Raw genomic sequence first — 22344 nt, 5'->3', positions numbered from 1 at the left:
ATGCTCTCTTTGAAGATCTCTGATTTCAGTCTTTCTCTCTCCTCCCTCTTTCTCCTCTAAAGGCAAGTTCATGTGGGAAGAAGGAGGAAGAAGAAAGAATGGTGGAGGCTTGTCCGGCATGGATCGGATTGCTCCACGGGCTGGAAATGGTGATTGGTGATTGTGCTGGACATGAAGTGCTACTAATTTTCAGATTTGCAGCCATGGACATGAAACCCGAAACACGCAAATAAGCGGTAATTCAAAATTTTCAAGGGAAATTTGAGATTTTATGGCTTTTGATTTATGAAATGTTGTTCATGTGGGCTAAAAATTGTTTATGTTGTTGTTTTCCATGAGTTCTTGCTGGTCATAATCAGAAAATCAGAAAAATATACATCTTGTGGTTCAAAATAACATGCTAAAACACGTAAAATATGAAAAATCAAGGGGAAATGATGATTTTTTGGCATAAAAATGGGAAAGTAAATAGGAACACCAACTAAACTTTCACTTTTCTGCAAGAAGGAACTAAGGGCCACAGCCCATAACCTGTTTTGAATTTTCAGTAATTAAATAATGCAAAAAATAAGGGAAAATACAAAAAAAGGGTGGAAAAACCCTAAAAAATAGGGAAAAAATATATTTTGGGTTTCGAAAAATAAGGATAAATAAGAGCAATGTTTGTGAATGTTTGTGGGGACTGAAGCATGAGGATTTGCCTCAGTTCAACCCCACCTTCTTGTTCTAGTGTGTCTTTTTCCGCTTTCTACACATAAAATGATGTCAAAATACCCTATAAACCTATCCAACGATGCAATACTTAAACGGGGAAGGGTAGAGGAGTTGAAATATGTCTAAATGCCGTGTGAAATGATGGGAAAGCTGCTGATTTCTATGCATAGCATTTAGGACAGATGATAATTAAAATTAAGAGCTTAGTAGCACGAGGATCACCTCGGTGCTAGGCCCATGCAACGAAGCACGAATGGTAGTTGGAAACCATTAAAAGAATGTTTTTGCACTTGTGCACGATACTGTTTTGCTAAATGTTTGAGCACTAGGCATCCACCAAATGCATAGAGCATGAAAAAATTTTAGAAAATATCAGTGACCAGCTCCTGGACATGCATTGCAATTGGTTTATTAGGACATGACCTATGATGAGAGGCAGTGAGGTACCCATGCTGTAGGTAGACGCGGATCCTAAAGGGGAAAGTACGTGAGGAAGAAATGGTACACTCGTGGACACGCTTATTTGGTACCTTGAGCGACTTTTGTGCGAAATGTTTAGATGTTGAGCGACGCACTGAGGGGCCAATTCCCAAGGTGTAGGAGAGTCGCAGAGGGTTGACGGCACTCAACCGTAGGAGGAACCCCATGTGTATGTGATTCGAGCCTTTTGGCTATGTGAAAGGGACTCCCTCTGAGGAGTAATATTGGGTTAGGATCAGTTGGACTACAACGTATTACAAACGCAATGTTTAGGAAGGCAGAGATTTTGATAGACGCTCCTGGCCGCGAGGCCGAGGGGTTGTCTTGTGCGTAGTGACAAGGCCCGGCTAGTGCATGAGCCAGTGCCGGCCCGTTTTTAGGTCCATCAGTGGTGCGTCTGCCGGGAGCCGCTTAAAAGTGGCGGTTCTCGAATCCTGGTTGTCTAGGGACCAACTAGCAGTTTATGCCAAAGGATACTGAGATTGATCCGTTATTTATTGATAAGCATCGTCTAGCAGAAATCCAAAAGCAAGAAAGAGACGAAAGAGCTAGGCGACGTGCTGAAATTTTTAGGAGATATTCTCCTAAGTGTGGCGGCGCTGAACCCTTACGAGGGAGTGGATCTAGTGGTCTTGGGGCCACAAGCAGTAAGTTAGGAGAAGGTGGAAGCTCTAGTGCTCCCCTTCCTGCTATAAGCCAGTCCACGTCAAGTACGGGAGGTGTAACCCCACTGTCCCCTATTCCTAGTGCAAATCCAATCCTTGTCATAGCGCAGCCTATTGCAATTCCAACAGGAACGATGGATTTTTCGGCTCTAGGCTACCCGCTACCCATTTTTAATGGGTTAGTTGAGGAAGATGTAGAACTCCACATTAGGGAGTTTCAAAAGCTGATGTTTAATTGTCGCATCCAAGAAGAAGGACATTTAATGATGTTCTTCAATATGACTCTCAAAGGAAGAGCCGCTATATGGTATCATGGTTTAGAAGCCAGAACCATATTGAATATTGATTCATTTTATGGAGCTTTTCGAAGGGAGTTTGCCCCTGAAAGGGGTGGGCAATATTGGTTGCGTGTACTCAATGTGACCCGCCAAGAACCACATGAGGATATTCGTGCTTATGCGAAGAAGATAAAAGAGGTTTTCCGTAAGTTGGACACCTCTATTCCTATCCCCGCAGCTGCCCAATTGCAATATTTCCTTCATGGTTTGGACTTTAATATCCAATTGCAGTTGAGTAGTGTCCCCTTGGGGGATATAGATACTGCCATTACACGAGCACAAGAGGTGGAATCCCGACTACAAACGGCCTATGCTTCTCGAGGCAATTCGAACATGGGTTTAGTATTGGGAAATAATGTGGCAATGGCCAATGGCAGTAGTGGTCAAGGGATGGCGATGGCTAACCCTAATGGGAGAGGAAACATGATGCAGAATGTCCCTTTATTACCAGCTCCCCCTAGCATGTCGATGCCTACGGGCAGTCAAATGATTCCAAATGGTGGAAGCCAGGCGGTCAATTCTAACACTATGCCAGTGGCTCAACAACCAGTGCCTAATCGAATTGTTAGGCCGATGGAACGACAGGGTAATGACCAGGGTTATGAGTCGAGTGCTTCCAATGTTCTTGGCGAGGTTAAGGACATGATGAAGCATTATGCCGATATGATCACAGAGCAGTATCGACAAATAGCTGTTGATGTCAACTTCCTTAAAAAACAACAAAATTTGATAGGAAGTAGATACCCAGAGGAGGGTGCACCTTCGAGGTTTAGTTGCAAATGGTGTGGTGGGCAGCACTATCCAAGAAATTGCCCAAATGTTAAGTGCGACATCTGTGGAAAATCCGGCCATTTAGCAGCTACTTGCTGGAGTAAAATCAGTTCCCTCCAGTGCGGTAGTCGGCAACCAGGGCCTGTTAATCATCGTGCGCAAGGAAATGATTCCCAGCGAGAAGATGGGCCTAAACAAATACTTCAACGACCAAAGACTACAGTGGAGGAGCTACCAAGTGGTAGTGGGGTTAGTTTGATTGAGGCTGTACGCGTTAATGATGCTGAAACCTCTAATCTGTGAGCTGTCCTTACAAGAGGTCAAAAGGGTAGAGAAGCCGATAAGGATAAGCCTGTCAACGGAAACCCTAAACAAGGCAACAAAGGAACGCAAGTTTTGGATCCTGCCATGGAAGGGGGACCTTTGAAGCCCGTAGAAAGTAAAGCCGATAAGGAACCACCAAAGAAGAAGGTGAAAGTTAAAAAAGAGGCAATAAAGCCGGTTCAGCGACCTAAAGAGCGGATGGTTTGGCATGAAAAGCGAGCTCTATCAAACTATCATGAATTCGATTTGGCGAGCTCTCTTTGCGAAGTCAAGCCGGATGTGAATCTTTTATAGCTTATTAAGCTTTCCCCAGGAGTACGCAAGGAATTTAGAAAGATTTTACGTACCGGGTATATCGTAGAACCTTTGGGTATTGCACGAGTTGGTTATGACTGGTTCGAGCATGCTGAGAAGCATTGCCCAAGGGTTGCAGCCTATGTCAATGGGATATTAGTAGATTATGCCATTGTCGACACGGGATCATCTGTTAACATTATGAGTTCTGAACTGATGGAAAGGTTGGGTCTTGCAATTCAGAAAGATACCTCCACAATTCTCAGAATGGTAGATGATAGTTTGAGACAGCCAGAAGGCTGCATTACTAAGGTCCATGTCACTGTTGCAAATGTAGAATGCCTGTAGGATTTTAGGGTGATTCGTTTTGCAGGGCGTCCAAGTTACCAAGTATTACTCGGACGACCTTGGATCTTGCAAGCGGATTGCCAAGTAGATATACCTACCGGTCGACTAATATTCGGCAGAGGTGCCCAGCATGTGGTGGTTGATGCTTATCCTGAGTCCCCGCAGAGTGAGAGAGCTCCTCTATCTTCTACAGAATTGGAGACATTAGAAGATTTATCTGCCAGTGAGACATCATCGAGTGATGAGTCCAAAGAGGGATCCACCACGAAGGACATCTATCAGATCACTTTGAACGAGCCGATAGAGGCCCAAGTTCGTATAAGAGATGCAGATGTTATCGAGCTAGACCTTGGTATGCCTGATGATTCGCGGCCAATCAAATTAGGGTCTATGCTCAGCTCAGCAGAAAGGGAGGACTATGTGGTCTTGATCCAGGAATTCCGTGATATCTTTGCCTGGAGTTATGATGAGTTGAGAGGCATTCCTCCTAGTCTTGCTGTTCATACAATTCCGTTGAAAGAGGACAGTCGTCCTGTATGGCAGAAAGTAAGGCGTATGCCTTTTGAACTGAGGGACGGGCTGTTTGAAGAGTTACAGAAGCTTCGAAAAGCGGGTTTGATTTTTCCTGTACAACACACGGAATGGTGGTCGTCGGTTGTGATAAGAAAGAAGAAGAATAATCAAATCCGATTATGTGTAGACTTTAGGGAGTTGAATAAGCAGACAGTTAAGGACTACTACCCGTTGCCATTTATTGACCAGATTTTGGATCAATTAGCGGGTAGGGAGATATATTCGTTCATGGATTGCTTTGCAGGATACAACCAAATGGCAATTGCAGAAGAGGATAAGTTGAAAACAACTTTTATCACTGTATTTGGTACTTTTGCGTACCATGTGATGGCCTTTGGTTTATGCAATGCGCTTGGTTCGTGGCAACGAACAGCAGATAAGACATTCGGTGACATATCCCCTGAAGAGTTGAAGGTGTTTATTGATGACTTAGGGGCTGCCACCGTGAGAGAAAGGCAGTTGATCATTCTAAGAAAATGCTTTGAGCGCTGTAGACAATTTTGCATCGCCCTGAACCCACGGAAGTGTGTTTTTGGAGTACCTTATGGGCTATTGCTGGGTCATGTGGTCAGTTCGGTAGGAATTGCGACAGACCCCGAGAAGGTCAAAGTTATAGTTGCCATGGGTCCACCACGCACTCCGAAGGAAGTTCATAGCTTTCTGTCTTCGGTTGGTTACTACCGTAGATTCATCAACGCCTTAGCAGAAAGAACGTTGCCGCTTACAAATTTATTGTCCTTTAGCTGTTCGTTTGTATGGGGTGACCCTTGTAAGGTAGCATTCGAGGATGTGAAATAGGAGCTAGCAAGAGCGCCCGTTTTAAAAGCACCTAAAAGAGGTGAGGTGTTCTATATATTTTCGGCAGTCACCATGTATAGTATCAGCTGCTGTTTAGCCCAAATTTGGGAAGAGAAGTGGTACCACCCGATTGCTTTTGCTAGCCGAAAGCTGGGGATATCCGAAATCAACTATACTTACATGGAGAAATTGTGTCTAGCGATGGTCTTTGGGACCAAGAAATTCAGGCATTACATTCTCTATGAGAAAGTCGTGCTTTATACGAAGGCGGAGGGACTTCGACTATTGATGAATAAGCTACAGCCGCCTGATCGTCTAGCAAAGTGGTTAATCACTTTGCAGGAATTTGATTATGAAATCAAGAGTAAGCCACCAAGGTTGCAAGGCCTCGTGGAATGCCTTGTGGACTTTGGGGAGCCGAAAGAATCTGTGGCTGAAGGTAATGACATGGAGTTGTTATTTAAAATAGATACGGCATCTATTCCCTCCTGGTATGCTGCAATAACGCATTATTTATCAACAGGAGAGGCGGGATCCGAATTATCTAAAGCTGAGAGAAGGAAAATTAAGCAGCAAGCGTTAAAGTTTGCTTTGATCGCAGGTACATTATATCGGCAAGGGGTTGATGACATCTATCGCCGGTGTGTAATGCCTGACGAGGTGCCATTCATTTTGGAAGAGTGCCATGATTCTGCTTGCGGTGGCCATTTTGCTGGACGGCTTATAGCACAAAAGGCTTTAAGAGCAGGTTATTGGTGGCCTGCCATCTTCCAGGATGCGTTTGCGTATGTTAAGAGATGCGATATTTGTCAATGACATGATAGTCGAGAGAATAGGAGACGACCACTCACCCCTATTATGGCGATACTTTCATTTGAGAAGTGGGAAATAGACTTTGTGGGTCCTATTACTCCGTCGTCGACTACACAAAAGAGGTACATCATTGTCGCAACTGACTACTTCACAAAGTGGTTAGAAGCACGTGCAACAAGGAAAGATGATGCTAAAGAAACTGCTAGTTTCCTTTTAGAGCAGATAATATGCCAGTTTGGTCCACCGAAAGAATTAGTGTCGGACCGCGGAACCCATTTCTTGAATAAGGTGATTAAAGGTTTGACAGAGATGTGGCAAATCAAGCATAACAAGACAACCCCATATAATCCGCAAGCCAATGGGCAAGTTGAAAGCACCAACAAGCAGCTTGTGGGCATCCTGTCCAAAATTGTGTCGAAAAAGAAACGGGATTGGGATAAAAAGTTATACGTGGCAGTGTGGGCTTATAATACGGCCTTCAAACGAGCCACTGGCCATACCCCATTCAAGTTAGTATATGGGGAGGAGTGTGTCTTGCCTTTAGAAATTGAGCTGCCGACTATTCGGTTTGCCATCAATCATTCTTTGAGCGATGAAGACGCACTTTTTGAGCGCTTGACGACACTGGCACATTTAGATGAGCTTAAATTGCAGAGCTTATTGCACCAAGAAGTGGCGAAGCGCCGAATGAAGCAGTTACACGACATCAAAGCCAAGAAATACACCTTCAAGAAAGGACAGCTTGTTCTGTATTATGACGCACGACGTGAATTATTTCCAGGCAAGCTAGAGCCCACATGGGATGGGCCCTATAGGATCGTTAGAATAGGAAAGAATAAATCCACAGTTTTGTTAGCTGACCTTGAGGGGATAGAATTTAAAAATAAGGTTAATCTTAATAAGATTAAACCTTATTATTTCTGATTGCACTAATACTATGACTGCCCTGCAGGTCTAGGCGCGATCGATCAAACATCTGCAAGGAAATCGTGATAGAGGTTGATGGGTCGTCTGATCCCTTATTTAGAACACCCATATTTAGAATAGAGGTATCATCAGGGCAAGCTCATTTGGTGGAGCAAAGGATACAAGGTGATTGAGCAAGAAGGTGGGACATTTATTTGGGAGATCAAGGTCTTCTGCCATCACTGCCTACAAATTTTGACGAGCATCCCTGTTGAATTCAATGACGATGGAGGGATGGACCTACAATCCACCCATTGAATATGCTGAATTTTGATTACCATAATTACGAGTAGAGTTCCGGATGGCGGGATATGTAAACCCTTTATGGACGTACACCTTGTACTTTGATGGGGCGTCTAGGGGTCCATGCAAAAAAGGAAGTGTAGAAGTTGTCATCCGAGACCCCCGACGATGTATTGTCATGAAGTTAGCTGCTGATCTCGGGGTGAATTTTACCAATAATATGGCAGAATAAAAAACCCTGATTATGGGTTTGAATCTTGCGAAGAAGGGTGGTATCCGCCAGTTGTTGGTGAAAGGGGACTCGCAGTTGGTTTTAAATCAACTCAATGGGACATACATGGTATGGAACCCCATCCTTTGTATGTACCAACGTACTGCCATAGCCCTGCTAGACGAATTCGATAGAGTGTCTTTTCAGCTGATTCCACGGAATTGGAATCAGTTTACCGATTCATTGGCTAATTTCGCGTATGAAGAGGACCTCTTCTTTAATTGTGGCCCTTGTCCCGATATATCTATTGATGGTGAGACAGGACCTGGTCGTTTGTGGGGTATGCTTTCTGAACATGCCCTCTTTGGCAGACGATGGTTGATTTGGGTGATGCAGAGGGTAAGCGAGACTCATCTACCTTTATTATCTTGGACCCATAGACTGATTAGATGACATGTGATGCGAACACCTCTTGCAATATACGCAGGAGGGATAGATCATAATTTAATGCACCTAGTTTAGGGCTACAAGCCATGTTCCCCTGGGAATGGTATGCTTTGATGTCTATCATGGTTGTTTCCAGGAGGATGTTATGTGTAGTATTGTTTGATTTCATTAGGCCAAGAGGGCCGATTCAGTTTTGTAGCAAAGTCATGTCTGGTTTCATTAGGCCAAGAGGGCCATTTGCCTGTCTAGTGCAGGTGTGTTTAATTGGGTTTTTGTTTAAGTGCTGTGCTAGACAGGTTTGAAGGAAAGCTTGGAGGGAGTCTTTGTCGCGGCATCGATGGAAGCTTCTTGTGGCCAATCCAGGTGATACCTCTCCTTTACGAGTACCTTTCTTTCCTGTTATATGTGTATTTGTACTTGTCGAGGGGATACATTTTTGTTGGAGACCGGCAACCAAGGCATGAAGTCCCGAGGTTTAGGCTAAGTATGTTTGAGGGAGGTCGGAGTAGTCATTGCCTCCTGTAAAGACATTGTCAGGCATCGAACGACCTGTTTTAGAAGGAAGTCCTAGTGGCCATGTTCTGTTAGCCTGCTAGGCAGCCGTTCTAGGAGTTCTTGTTAGTAGTGAGGCAGTTAGAGAAGCCTGCCAGAAGATAAAAATGATGATGCCAAGAAACCCTGGACATCCTAAATATGAATATAAATACGAAGGTGTGTAAAAAGGGGTTCTAACCCCTATCCCAAGAAAAGAAATGAAATGCAAATATATAAGCAGTTGATCATTGCCTTGCGAAGGCCTGGTAGGTTCTTGGGGACGAATCAGACCCGGGGCCGATACCTTGTCTTCCTAGGGGTGGCTTCTTGCCAAATATAATACCAAAACAAGGAAGGTTGGAGCGAAAATAAAAGTGAGCGTTAGAAAAGGATTCAGTGTCGCCTTGCGAGGGCTTGGTAGGTTCTTGGGTGCCGAGACAGGTCCTGAGGCCGATGCCCTGTTCTCCTTGGGTCACTACGCTCAGCTCCCTCCTTTTTACATGCCTAAGTATGTTCATCCAATACAAACCCTAAAAGAAGACATGTACTGAAAGAAAATACTCTTTGATCAGGCTATAGGAGTCCTCGCCTTGTAGGAGCTCCTAGTTGTGTTGTCTTTAGTTGGTAAGTAGTGCAGACTACCACTTAGGGCAACCTCTTTGATAGGTTTTTTTAGTTTGGCTGTGTTGGAGCAGCTGGTTAGTGACTCACTTTGGATCTTCTATTAGATGATACTAGGCCTACTCCTTGTGGATGTCATGACTTGGTTCTATCCAGGGGTAGGGGGAGCATTGTGCTGAGTTTTATTATATATTTATTTTGTATCAGTTTGATGCTTCTTTGGTTGTTTATGTGCAGATATGTTCATGGATTCGACGGGCTGAGTCGCCCTATCCCGTGGTCGCCAATGAGAGCAGAATTTAGGTGATAGGAAGTGCTTAAAAATAGCAAAAAATTATGAATATCAAGGGAAAAATATTCACTGTCAAAGGCGGCGGCTCGATCTAGGACGATTTTAAGCGTCAAAGTGCTTTAAAGGTGCCCGAGTGACACTTGTTGATTTTTCATAATTTTTCAGACAGTCGTGCAGGTTAGCAAGAGCTACTGGCCAATGCAGGATGCTAAGCCGAACGCCCAGGATTTTTCAGAGCTCGATTCCGAGTCCGGACGAGGAAATGGCCAAGAAACCGGTCAAGATGCGAAGGGGTGGACAAAATTTGGCCAAAGTGGGCAAGTGACCTTTGGGAGCCCAAGATTAAAAGTCACATGAAATGAAACATGCAAAATCGTGGTGAGAGAAAGAGGAGGATGAAGGCGCCATCACATCCGAAAAATGCGCCATCATGCTTGATGATCAAGCATGCAGCCTGCAAACAACCCCTGTCAATCATCATTGCCCCTCATTCCCTCCTGGATGCCAATCATTTCGCCGCCCTTCGCCCATCAAATGATCCTCTCTTTGAAGATCTCTGATTTCAGTCTTTCTCTCTCCTCCCTCTCTCTCCTCTAAAGGCAAGTTCATGTGGGAAGAAGGAGGAAGAAGAAAGAATGGTGGAGGCTTGTCCGGCATGGATCGGATTGCTCCACGGGCTAGAAATGGTGATTGGTGATTGTGCTGGACATGAAGTGCTGCTGATTTTCAGATTTGCAGCCATGGACATGGAACCCGAAACACGCAAATAAGTGGTAATTCAAAATTTTCAAGGGAAATTTGAGATTTTATGGCTTTTGATTTATGAAATGTTGTTCATGTGGGCTAAAAATTGTTTATGTTGCTGTTTTCCATGAGTTCTTGCTGGTCATAATCAGAAAATCAGAAAAATATACATCTTGTGGTTCAAAATAACATGCTAAAACACGTAAAATATGAAAAATCAAGGGGAAATGATGGTTTTTTGGCATAAAAATGGAATAGTAAATAGGAACACCAACTAAACTTTCACTTTTCTGCAAGAAGGAACTAAGGGCCACAGCCCATAACCTGTTTTGAATTTTTAGTAATTAAATAATGCAGAAAATAAGGGAAAATACAAAAAAAGGGTGGAAAAACCCTAAAAAATAGGGAAAAAATATATTTTGGGTTTCAAAAAATAAGGATAAATAAGAGCAATGTTTGTGAATGTTTGTGGGGACTGAAGCATGAGGATTTGCCTCAGTTCAACCCCACCTTCTTGTTCTAGTGTGTCTTTTTCCGCTTTCTACACATAAAATGATGTCAAAATACCCTATAAACCTATCCAACGATGCAATACTTAAACGGGGAAGGGTAGAGGAGTTGAAATATGTCTAAATTCCGTGTGAAATAATGGGAAAGCTGCTAATTTCTATGCATAGCATTTAGGACGGATGATAATTAAAATTAAGAGCTTAGTAGCACGAGGATCACCTCGGTGCTAGGCCCATGCAACGAAGCACGAATGGTAGTTGGAAACCATTAAAAGAATGTTTTTGCACTTGTGCACGATACTGTTTTGCTAAATGTTTGAGCACTAGGCATCCACCAAATGCATAGAGCATGAAAAAAATTTAGAAAATATCAGTGACCAGCTCCTGGACAGGCATTGCAATTGGTTTATTAGGACATGACCTACGATGAGAGGCAGTGAGGTACCCATGCTGTAGGTAGACGCGGATCCTAAAGGGAAAAGTACGTGAGGAAGAAATGGTACACTCCTGGACACGCTTATTTGGTACCTTGAGCGACTTTTGTGCGAAATGTTTAGATGTTGAGCGACGCACTGAGGGGCCAATCCCCAAGGTCTAGGAGAGTCGCAGAGGGTTGACGGCATTCAACCGTAGGAGGAACCCCATGTGTATGTGATTCGAGCCTTTTGGCTATGTGAAAGGGACTCCCTCTGAGGAGTAATATTGGGTTAGGATCAGTTGGACTACAACGTATTACAAACGCAATGTTTAGGAGGCAGAGATTTTGATAGACGCTCCTGGCCGCGAGGCCAAGGGGTTGTCTTGTGCGTAGTGATGAGGCCCGGCTAGTGCATGAGCCAGTGCCGGCCCGTTTTTAGGTCCATCACCTGCCTCAACTAGAATTAACTTCTGAAATTACATCTAACAGCGAGATAGAAGCATGGATGTACTGTTCTCCCTGTTACATGGCAGTTGCAGAGATAAAGACAGATATAGAAGTAGAAGGAAAAGTAGAAACAGACGCAGAGGCAAAAGATATGTTCTTCTCCTACAGAGCCTCTACAGAAGCAGCGACAAAGCCTCCAAAGGAAGAGGATGGAAATGATGAGGAAGAAAATGAAGCAGGTTATGAAAGTGCAGTTGAAGAAGATCCTCTGATAGTGGATGATCTTGTTGATGTCCCTACAGAGACCTCAGAGGCCGAAGATCTCGGGGTGTTGGAGGGAATGACCATGGTTCCATTTGGGTTGACCAATGGACCACAAAGTATGCAAAATATGCATAAGAAATGGATTAAAGGCATAAAAATTAAGTTCACCAGTGGCTCCTATCGCCTTGACCCTTCATTCTAGAGAAAAGATGATGATGATGTCCACTATCAATAGAAACCAGAGCCATTAGAGCCACAGCTTCTAGAAAGTCCGTGCTATGTGACATTCTTAGACGCATCCTTTGAAGATGAATCCCTAAGTCCAAAAGAAATCACCACTCACACAGAAGAAAACAAAGCTCTGATACCCTTCCAGCAATCTCAACAGACAAATGAGTCATCTGTGCAGAAGGAGGACACTGGTTCCAGTGGAACATCAGACGATGACACTACTCCCTTGAAAGAGTCAGACCTCTATCTAGAAGCAATCCATGGGACATTCATCCACGAAGTGGAAGGTGAAAGGTAAGTAACGTTCTTGGATACTGATGGTACTGAACATCACCTAAAAGTGGGTCTCAATCTTCTAGAAGAAGAACTAGTGGTCCTGTGAGACCTACTCAAAGAAAACTTAGACGTGTTTTCTTGGTCGTACAAAGACCTAAAGGGGATTAATCCCACAGTATGCCAACATCACATTGACCTAGAGCCTGATGCCAAACCTGTAAGGCAAAGACAAAGGCGTATGAATCCTAATTATTCTACTCTGGTGAAGGCTGAATTATTGAAATTTCTTGAAGCCGAGTTCATTTACGTGGCTAATAGTGAATTGGTTTCGCCCATTGTGGTTGTACCCAAGAATAACAGGAAACTTTGAATATATGTGGACTTTCGAAAGCTCAATTCGAAGATGAAGAAGGATCATTTTCCTATCCCTTTTACAGACCAACTGTTGGACACAGTGGCAAGCCATGAGCTCTATTCCCTCTTGGATGGATTCAACGGATATAACCAAGTCCAAATTGCAGAAGAGGACCAATCCAAAACAACCTTCACCACAGAATGGGGGACCTATGCCTATAGAGTGGACCTTCTAATGAGTAATGATGGCTGCTTTCCAGAATCATCTTCATGGTTTCATTGAGGTGTATCTTGATGACTTTTGTGTCTATAGTTTGATCCGTGAGCACTGGGGACACCTAGAGCAACGTTTTGACAGATGCCGAGTATGGGATTTCTCTCAATCCTGAAAAATGTGTCTTTGGTGTCTCATCAGGAGTTCTTTTAAGCCATATTGTCTCTGCACAAGAGATTGCAATAGACTCGACAAAGATTGAAAAGATTGCTGCCTTGACAGCACCAACAAAACTCAAGCAATTGAGAGGATTTCTTGGCCATGTGGGCTACTATAGAAGATTTATTGCACATTTTGCAACCAAGGAAGCCCCTCTGCATAAGATCTTAAGGAAAGATGCTGAATTTCTTTGGACTGATGATTGTGAAGAAGCCTTTAATACCCTAAAGAGTGCCTTATCCAAGCACCTATCTTGCAACCTCTTGATTGGACGAGGGAGTTTCATGTGCACACAGATGCATCAGTTGAAGGGCTAGGTGCTGTCCTATGTCAAAAGGGCCCCTCTAAATTAGATGAGCAAATATTCTCTATGTGGTTCTTCCGCAAATAGTAGGAACATAAGGCTCCAAGAATGGTTGGTTTTCGGGTACATTCAATGGCTAAATGTCCCGCTTGATGACACTTTCCACACCATGTATTAGAGCGCATCACATCTCTCCCAGCTCTCACAGGAGTGGATATATTGGCGGTATTCACCTTCAGCATCTGTAGCTGCTCTGTAATTACATCCATGAGCTCTTTCTTGATACTTACAACTGAGTTGGATAAGTAGTCCTTCAAAATTTCACCTCCTAAAGTGCTTGTAGTAGGGTTTTGGGAAGCTTTTGTAATTACTGCATAAAATGGTTGGGTTGATCCAGAGGGTCCTCTGTTTTGGTTCTGATTCAGAGCTCCTATTGAGACTTGGGGTTGTTGATTCCAGTTGGTAGGGTTCCACTGCTGTTGAGTCGCCATTGGATGAATTGTTTGAGGCCACTATTGTTGTGGTTGAACCATCATTTAAGGCATTGTCATCTAAGGCGACCACAATGGATTAGGTGCATTATACTACGGCATTGTTTGCATCTAGGGATAGGAGTAGGGAACTGTCCCTCGGACTGCATTTGGTGGGTATACCATTCTTGGCATGAGAGAAGGTAAGACTCCTCTTCCTAGAGTCCTTGACAACCTTGCTTCAACTTCGTCATACAATCTTGCACCTTCCACTGCAGCTTGCAGATTGACTGGCCTTCTCAATTCTACAAACTTGCAAACTTCTGGTTGTAGGCCTCTAAGGAACACTCCTTTCTGAATACCTTCATCCAAATGATGGTTAGTCCATCTCTTTAGGATGGATTCTATTCGCGAGACATAAGCTTCTACTCTTTCTCTAGAGGACTGACTTAGGTTCATGAACTCCTCTCGCATCCGCTCTTCCAAACCTTCACGCCTGAATTTAGTGAGGAAGGCAAACTTCAAGTCATCCCAAGTGCCAAAAGTTCCTGCTGCTTGTCTCTCATACCACTGAAATGCCACGCCCTTGAAATTGGCGGGGAATATTGCTTAGGCTTTGACTTGGTCATTCTTCACTAGCATTTGGCTTCGGTTGGCATGCTTTGGACCGGTTTATGCCTATTGTCACTACTTGACATTTAAGCTTCTTGCATTTATGCTTTGGTTAAAATAGTTCAGCTTTTTATTGCAATTGATCAAGCTCCTCTTTGGAGGAGAAGATACATGAACGGGAGGAGAAACATAAAGAACAACCACTCTTTGGAGGACAAAATAGAAGATACATGAGCGAGAGGAGAAACTGAAAGAACAGCCACTCTTTGGTTAAGTTCTTCAATAAGTTTTTTTTGGGACTCTACAGTTTTCTGAGAGTGCTAAAAGTGTTCCTCACTAGTAGCAAGTTTACTAGCCAAAGTGACCATTTCCTCAAAGGCATAATTTTTCTCGGGGGGACTTAGTAGGGGGTGTAGGAGGGGGGCTTAGTAGGGGGTATAGGAGGGGGGGCTTAGTAGGGGGTAGGGGTAGAGGTGGTGGATAAAGAAGATGGTGGAGGGTGGTGGAGGACGAGAAGAAGGCAGAGGGAGAAGAAGGAGGTAGGTGGTGGAGGAGGAGGAGGCGGGCAGGGCGGAGGAGAGAGAAGAGGGGGGAGGTGGCGGCGGGAAGAAGGATGGTGGTGGGAGAGGAGGCAGAGGGCGGGAGACAGGAAGGAGGGCGAGGGTGCAGGAGGCGGGGCAGAGGGTGAGGCGAGGGAGAAGAGGGGGGAGGTGGTGAAAAGGAAGGGAGGCGGCGAGGGAAAAAGAAGCGACCGAGGTGGCGGCAATGGAGGATGACAAGGAGCAAGGGCAGGGGTGGTAAGAGGAAGAAGAGGCGGCCAAGGTGGCGGCGATGGAGAAGGAGGGGGCGAAGCAGGGAGGAGGAGGTGGAGAGGGGAGGGAAGGAGAAGGAAGAAGAAGATGAAGAAGAAGAAAAGAAGAAGGAAGAAGAAGAAGAGGAGGAGGAGGCGAGAGTGGTTGGCCATAGGGGGGAGGGCCAACCGTTTTTTTTTTCATGGGTGGTTTATTTTTTTTAAATGTTAAATTAAGGTTGGGTTTTTGTTTTTTTGTTGTTATTTGTGTTATTTCATTGTGTTTTTTTTTTGTTAAAGGTTTTTTTTGTGTTGGGTTATTTGTTTTTATTGGGTTTGTTTGTTTTTTTTTCGTTTGTTTGGTGGGGGAGTTTTTTTTTTGTTGGTTTTTGTTTTTTTTTTTTGTGGGGTTTTTTTTGTGTTAAAATGAATGTGTTATTTATAATTTTGTGGGTTTTTTGTGTGTGTATGTGTGCGCGTGTGTGTGTTTTTTTTTGTGGTTTTTAAAAAATGGTGTTGTGGTAATGTTTTTAAGGTTGGGTGTTGGTGGGTTTTTTTATTTTGTTATTTTTGTTTAGTTCTTTTGGTTTTGTGTTGGGTGGTGTTTTTTTTAAAAAAATTAATGAATTTGAGGTTTTTAATGTTGGTTGTTTGTGCGTGTTTTGTTTGTGTAATTAAGTTGTGGTGGTTAATATGTGGTTTTTATTTTTATTTTTGTTGAATTGTGTTTTTTTTAAAAATTAAGGATTGGGTCGGTGAGTGGGGCTTCTTTTTTTTTTAAAAGAAATGAAAATAAAAGAAAAGCCCGAAAAAGGGGAGCGCGCCCCCATCTCGTGTGTATGCACGGGGGGGGCGGGGGGGGGGGGGGGGGATTTTTGCAGTGATGGGAATGAACACGGCCGGGACATCGATACAAAAAGGCACGAAGGCGACGGGGTGTCTCGAGGCGCATAAATTCAAAAACGCGCGCGTCTACACTCAAGGCAAGACACGTAGGAACACAGCAAAATAATAATAATAATAATAAATCACAAACCGTTCATCGGAACGCAATGCCATAAAAAGAAAAACTAGGTTGGAAGGGTAGAGGGAGACTGCAGAAAAGTACAATGGGGTGTCTGGGATTAAATCAGGGCATTCCCATGGGAAAAAGGCAAAAAACAGGCCCGAAAACCCATATGACAAGTAATATCCAAAAATCCATTCGCCGAAATGAAACATGGGAAAAAGGAAAATTGTGACAAAATTCATACCGGATAGGCCTATCATGTCAAAACACAGTTCCGACAGAGATAAGACCCGTTCACATGGAAAAAACCCAAAAATCAACCTTGAAACGGGATACAGAAATTAATATAAAAATATCGAGGCATCATAACGAAGGGCAATAAAAAGGAAAAATGTCCGCAGGGAGGGGATTCACAAGACTATCACATCAACACGTAGTTCCGGGAGAATTACGAGGGGTTCACATGCAAAAAACACAAAAAGATACCCGAAAACACATGGAAAAATGAATAACTAAAAATTCGACAGTCAAAAAAGGGGGGAGAAAAATGAAAAAGGTGGGGAAAGGTGGGTTGGATAGGGTTGTCAAATTAAACTGGAAGTCTGGGGCAAACAGGGCATGTGCACACACAAAAAATATGGAAATTACGCACGAAAAGGTCCCAAAAATCCGCAAAAATCAATATCAGACCAACCATGCATTGCAATAACATGGAGTAAAAACAAAAAATGTCAAGAGGAAGGTGATTGTCAGGGTTGTCATATTAAATCATGGTTCCGAAGCAATAAAGGCATGTTCACATGGAAAATCGTAAAATTTACGCGAAATGCGTCAAAAATTAATATCTCAAGAACCATATGTCAAAACAGGGGTTGATAAAAGGAAAAATGGGACATTTCAAAAGGACAAACACGGATGTAAGATTAGATTGGGAGTCCGATGAACGGAGGATGCGTTCACATGCAAAACGTCAAAACAAGGGAGAAAGGAAAATAGGGAAGAAAGCCCCAAGAGTGGGGTAAAATTAGATGGATGGGTCGGAAAGGGGCCCCAAGTGGGTAAAAATAGGTCATGGCATACATGCATGATCAATTGGAGGCATATGCAAGGGATATGCACATCAGACGTGTAGGGATGCGTCCCCACACTTCAAAACCTTAACGGACAGAGTAAAGTACATCAGGACAACCTAAGACTCGTTAACCGACTGGACCCTAACGTTCCCACACTTAAAACATTAGATACACTTGCAATCATAAAGATAGATTTAGAAAAACTTGGCCCATTTCGTCGAGCATTGTAGTTGATGGTTGATGTCACATCCTGTGTCACAGTTGGCTCTGCAAGAGGTACCAATATGTCTTCACAGCATATATCTAACACGGCAGGGACCATGCAACAGCACCCAAGGAGGTAGCTGATTGATAAAGCCCGTCTGGTAGGTGTCGTGGGGATGAAGGATAGTCTCTCAGCTCACAACACTCAAATGGGAATGAACGAACAGTCACTCGCCCCATTACCGACATCACTCGAGATAGTATTGATGGGAACCCAAATCTCACACCTAGTTTAGAAATCGACAAGGGGAATGGTGTAGAGGGAGCATGCTAGGGTGCACAGTTGATGGTGCATTAGTGTGTCCAACCCTGTCTAGCATAGGTGCAAGCAGGAAGGCCAAGGAGCCTTGTAGTGCAATGTACAGAATAGGGTGACGTGTCTTGTGATGGCAGCAAAGACCTATCCCATGTGTGCATAGGAAAACAGAAATGTATCTGACTCTAATTGTTGTAGCGTCCCTCAATCTCACCTCTCGGAATTGATTGAGGAGAAACACTAGTCACACTCAACCCACCCTCTATCTCACACTCTATTGAAAGATACAGAGGGTAGCCCATTCTTGAAACCCATTGATGTAATTCTCACATTCACTTGTGTAGAGGTTGTATGCCTTGTGCACATTTGATGGTGCAACAGTGCATTCTACCTTGTGTCGGTATACAGTGCAAAAAGGAAAGCCAAGGAGCCTTATGGTGCAGTGCACATAAATAGATCATGCGTTGTGCATTGAGAGGCCCAACCCGTGCATGCAACATTACATTCGCACATCTCACCTCTCATTTGAGTTGAAGGAAAAGACTAGTCACTCATCCCACCCTCTATCTCACGCTCACATAGATATAGAGAGCAGCCCATACTCACATCCCCATCCTGTTAGGATGAAAGCTCGCATCACTCAGGGGGTTGTCAATGAAGGTCATGTTGGCTGTTGTTGTCACAAGAGTATTGAAGATGATGGGTACCCAGGAAGGTAGCTGACACGTCTGGTACTTCAATGATTTGTATGAAAGATAGTCTGTTGTTAAGGAGGGCAGACTGACTGCTATTGCAGAGATAGTGCACCAAGGGAGGTGGCTTCAAATTGCTTCTGGAAAGGTTTTGTTGGTGAATCAGCTATCTTGAACTGCAAGGCGTTACCACCTTTTCCATAGTTAGCTTCTCGCCCAAGGGTGTTTCCACCTTTTCTTGGAACGAGGCCTGCTCTGACAGGGAATTTCTTCCTTTTCTCCCATAACAGTTTTCTTTTCTCTTTCTTTTTTTTTTCTTTTTTTCTTAACCTATTCTTGAGGGTGTCTCCACCTTTTCTCAAAGAATAGGCCGGCATGGTAGGGAACACATTCCTTTTCTTCCATAACCATTATATATTTTTTTATTTTTTTATTTTTTATTTTTAGAAGAAAAATGGTAGAAACACCATTTGTCAGAACCTTCCTCTCCACCGCGGCTTATTGAAAATAGAGGATAAGAGATCAGGGGCAGGAGGTGGGCCGAAGGGGACAGAGGGTTGCATGCACCTCTTCAGGAGTGGCAGAAGAACAGTTATCAAAAGTACCATCAGAAGAATTACAGTGCCACGCCAATGGGTGATTGTCAAGATCCCCAAGGAGAGAAGTATTTCTTCAGGCGATAGCCATTAATCAGAAAGGGATCATCAAAGGCATCAACAGTCTGCACTTGGACACTGCACTTGGACAGAGCCATTAGGATTCAATGACAGCAAATGCCTTGTATGGGCCCATCCACCGTTGTTGAAGCTTGCCAGGAAACTTGCCAAATCTCGAATCATAGGCCAGAACCAGATCACCTTCGTTAAACTCCTTGTGTTTTATAAAGCTGTCATGGTAAGCCTTACATCGGGCTTGCGTAGTTTCCATGCACTATAGGGCCATCCGTTGAATCTCATCCAAACATTCCAAATGAAGTAGGCGGCGCTAGACAGACTCATGATTTCCGAGGCGTTCTTTAACTTCCACTCGCAAAGAGGGCAACTCCAGCTCAAGAGGGAAGACAGCTTCTATGCCATACACCAACTTGAAAGGAGTTTGTCCTATAGCTGCCTTATAAGAGGTTCTATATGCCCAAAGGGCCTCCATAAGTCGATCATCCCAATCACGACGATGTGCCGTAATCGTTCTTGTCAAGATCGAGAGCAAAGGATGCGCTTGGTGACTTCAACTTGGCCGTTGGCTTTGGGGTAGTAAGGAGTGGACTTGCGATGGCGGATCTTATACAGTTATGTCAGCTCTTCCATGATTTTGTTAAGGAAACGAGTACCTTTGTCACTTACCAGCTCGAGGGGACTGTCAAAACGGGTGATAATATTCTCGTACATGAACAAGGCGACATTGTTACCATTGTTCTGCTTTAGAGATTTAGCTTCACACCACTTTGTGACATAATCCATACATACCAGGATGTATCTGTTCTGCTTCCGTCTGGTAGACGGATCAATGGAACCCATGAAATCAATCCCCCACTTCTCGAATGGCTTTGGGGAAGGAATAGGTTGCAGTGGCATGGCACTTGTTTTGGTGGGTTTTCCCATTCGCTGACAAGCATCACATCTCTTGCAGTAGTCATATGTATCCTTATGGAGGGTCAGCCCCACCAGTATCCCACTAATAAAACCTTCGTGGTTGTTGCTTCTCTTGCGAAGTGTCCACCACATGGTTTATCATGGCATGCTTCCAATACCACCACAACAAAAATGAGGCATAGACGCATATGTTAGATACGCAAAGTCGAGCGCATCTATCATTGCGTCTATATGTGCATGTAAAAGAGCGTGTAAATAGACGTGAATTTTGCGTCTATATATCCGCGCAAATAGATGCGAATATATATGTGTTTTTAGATGCGTAATTATTTAACCACATGAAATTGGACTTAATATAATTAAAAAACTAGAGTTAATAATTATTTTTGCATTGCTCTCTAATGAATGGCAGTTCCTCCAGTTGACAAGCCTGATATAAGTAATTAGCGACAAGCGACACAAACCTTACTATACAATTAGTAGCAAGCATTGCATGTATCTCGTAATTTCTCTACTTGAAGATGATAAAAAAATACTTTCTTTTTATTATGGAAAATTCAATTTATCTTTAAACTTGACTATTGATTCTTAAGTATGCACATGTGCGCATGATATTTTTCATAGAATTAAGAATACACATTGAATCATTAAGCGAATTAAGTATGTTACAATGAACGATCCATCTCATCTTCAATGAGATCAGCCCTTGCTAAACTATCTACTTCTAGGTCTATGTTACCAAGAGGTAACGAAACAAATAAGTCTATCCCACTATCAGATGTGTTGCTATATTGCTCAATAACTTTATCATCATCAATCACATTATTGTCCTCTTTTGCGTTTCCTTGAACATCCTCGCAAGGTTCATCTTGTACTATATCACGCATATCATCCATTATGGTGTCATCATGTACATCATCATTAATTGTTGGATTGTCATCTGCTATCTCTATGTCAGTAATATTACCATATATTGGTTTTGAATGATTACATATAGGGATGACATACCACCATCGGTTATTGTTTACCATTGGATGATACACAACCTATATTTGAAAAACAAAAGCAAGAAACTTAAATACTTATTATATTGTGTATATGTATCACATGTATACATATTAAAAAATTAGCTTTTACATATATACTTGCTCGCATTGTTGAGATAGTACTAATGTGTCATTCTTGTTTTGGTGAAATTTTGTAGAGTCAATGATTACAAAACCACTTGGATGACGTTTGATTGTGCAATGCTCACCATTTGTTACCACTTCTTTAAACCACTTCACATCCAGTACATATATAAAGAATCATCTGAAGTCAAGCTTCAGAATATCTTGGATCAAGCCACAATAACCTTCCATGGTACCATTGGCATCCTCGAAGTGAGCAAGGACACCACAATCTTGGGTATTTCTCTTTTCATCTATACGTTGAGTTTGAAGATGTTTACCCTCACACCAAATAGCATTGAATAATGTGCACTAGTAGTAAAAGATTAAGATCAAACATTTCAATTTATTATATAAAATATAACTAGAAACAAATTAATTGATAGTATGTCTCACCTTTGATAAGAAACCTCGTGCGTATTCCCACTCTTCTTGAGATATATTAATTTCCTCCTCTTTTTCTATTCTCTCCATTTCCTCATGTAACCAATCTATATCAATATGACGTGGGAGCGCATTTAGATGATCTGGAAATGAGACATTACGTCCATATCTGGTGCGAAATACTTGTCTTTCGCTTTTTCTTCTTGCCCTTGCTTTATTATATAGTGTCACCCATTTGCTCATTACATCACTATTGAGCACACAAAAACTATTTAACTTACGAAGTTCTTCTTTTGTTAGCACTTTAGTCATTCCTTTTCCTTGAGGTATTATAGAGGTCATCCTCAAGTCTTCATCGTCTTTCCATAGTCGTGGTTGAGAGGGGTCCACTTCAACAAGATATTCAGAGATATAAACAAGGGATGATTGCACTAACCAACCCTCAGCCATGCTTCCCTCAGGCCGTGCTTTTTGCCTCACAAAATCTTTCAAGGTTTTCATAAAGCTCTCAAGAAAAAACATCCACCTTGCATGAACTGCCCCACAAAGTGTGATCTCATCAATCAAATGTACGAGTAAATGTAATTGAGTAGTCAAAATGGACCGAGGAAAATTTTCCTCCAC

The sequence above is a fragment of the Lygodium microphyllum genome, chromosome 12 (assembly GCF_053477565.2).
Source record: "Lygodium microphyllum isolate KBCC chromosome 12, Lygodium_microphyllum_v1.1.10, whole genome shotgun sequence".
NCBI classification, from domain to species: Eukaryota; Viridiplantae; Streptophyta; class Polypodiopsida; order Schizaeales; family Lygodiaceae; genus Lygodium; species Lygodium microphyllum.
This window is presented reverse-complemented; position numbering follows the sequence as displayed.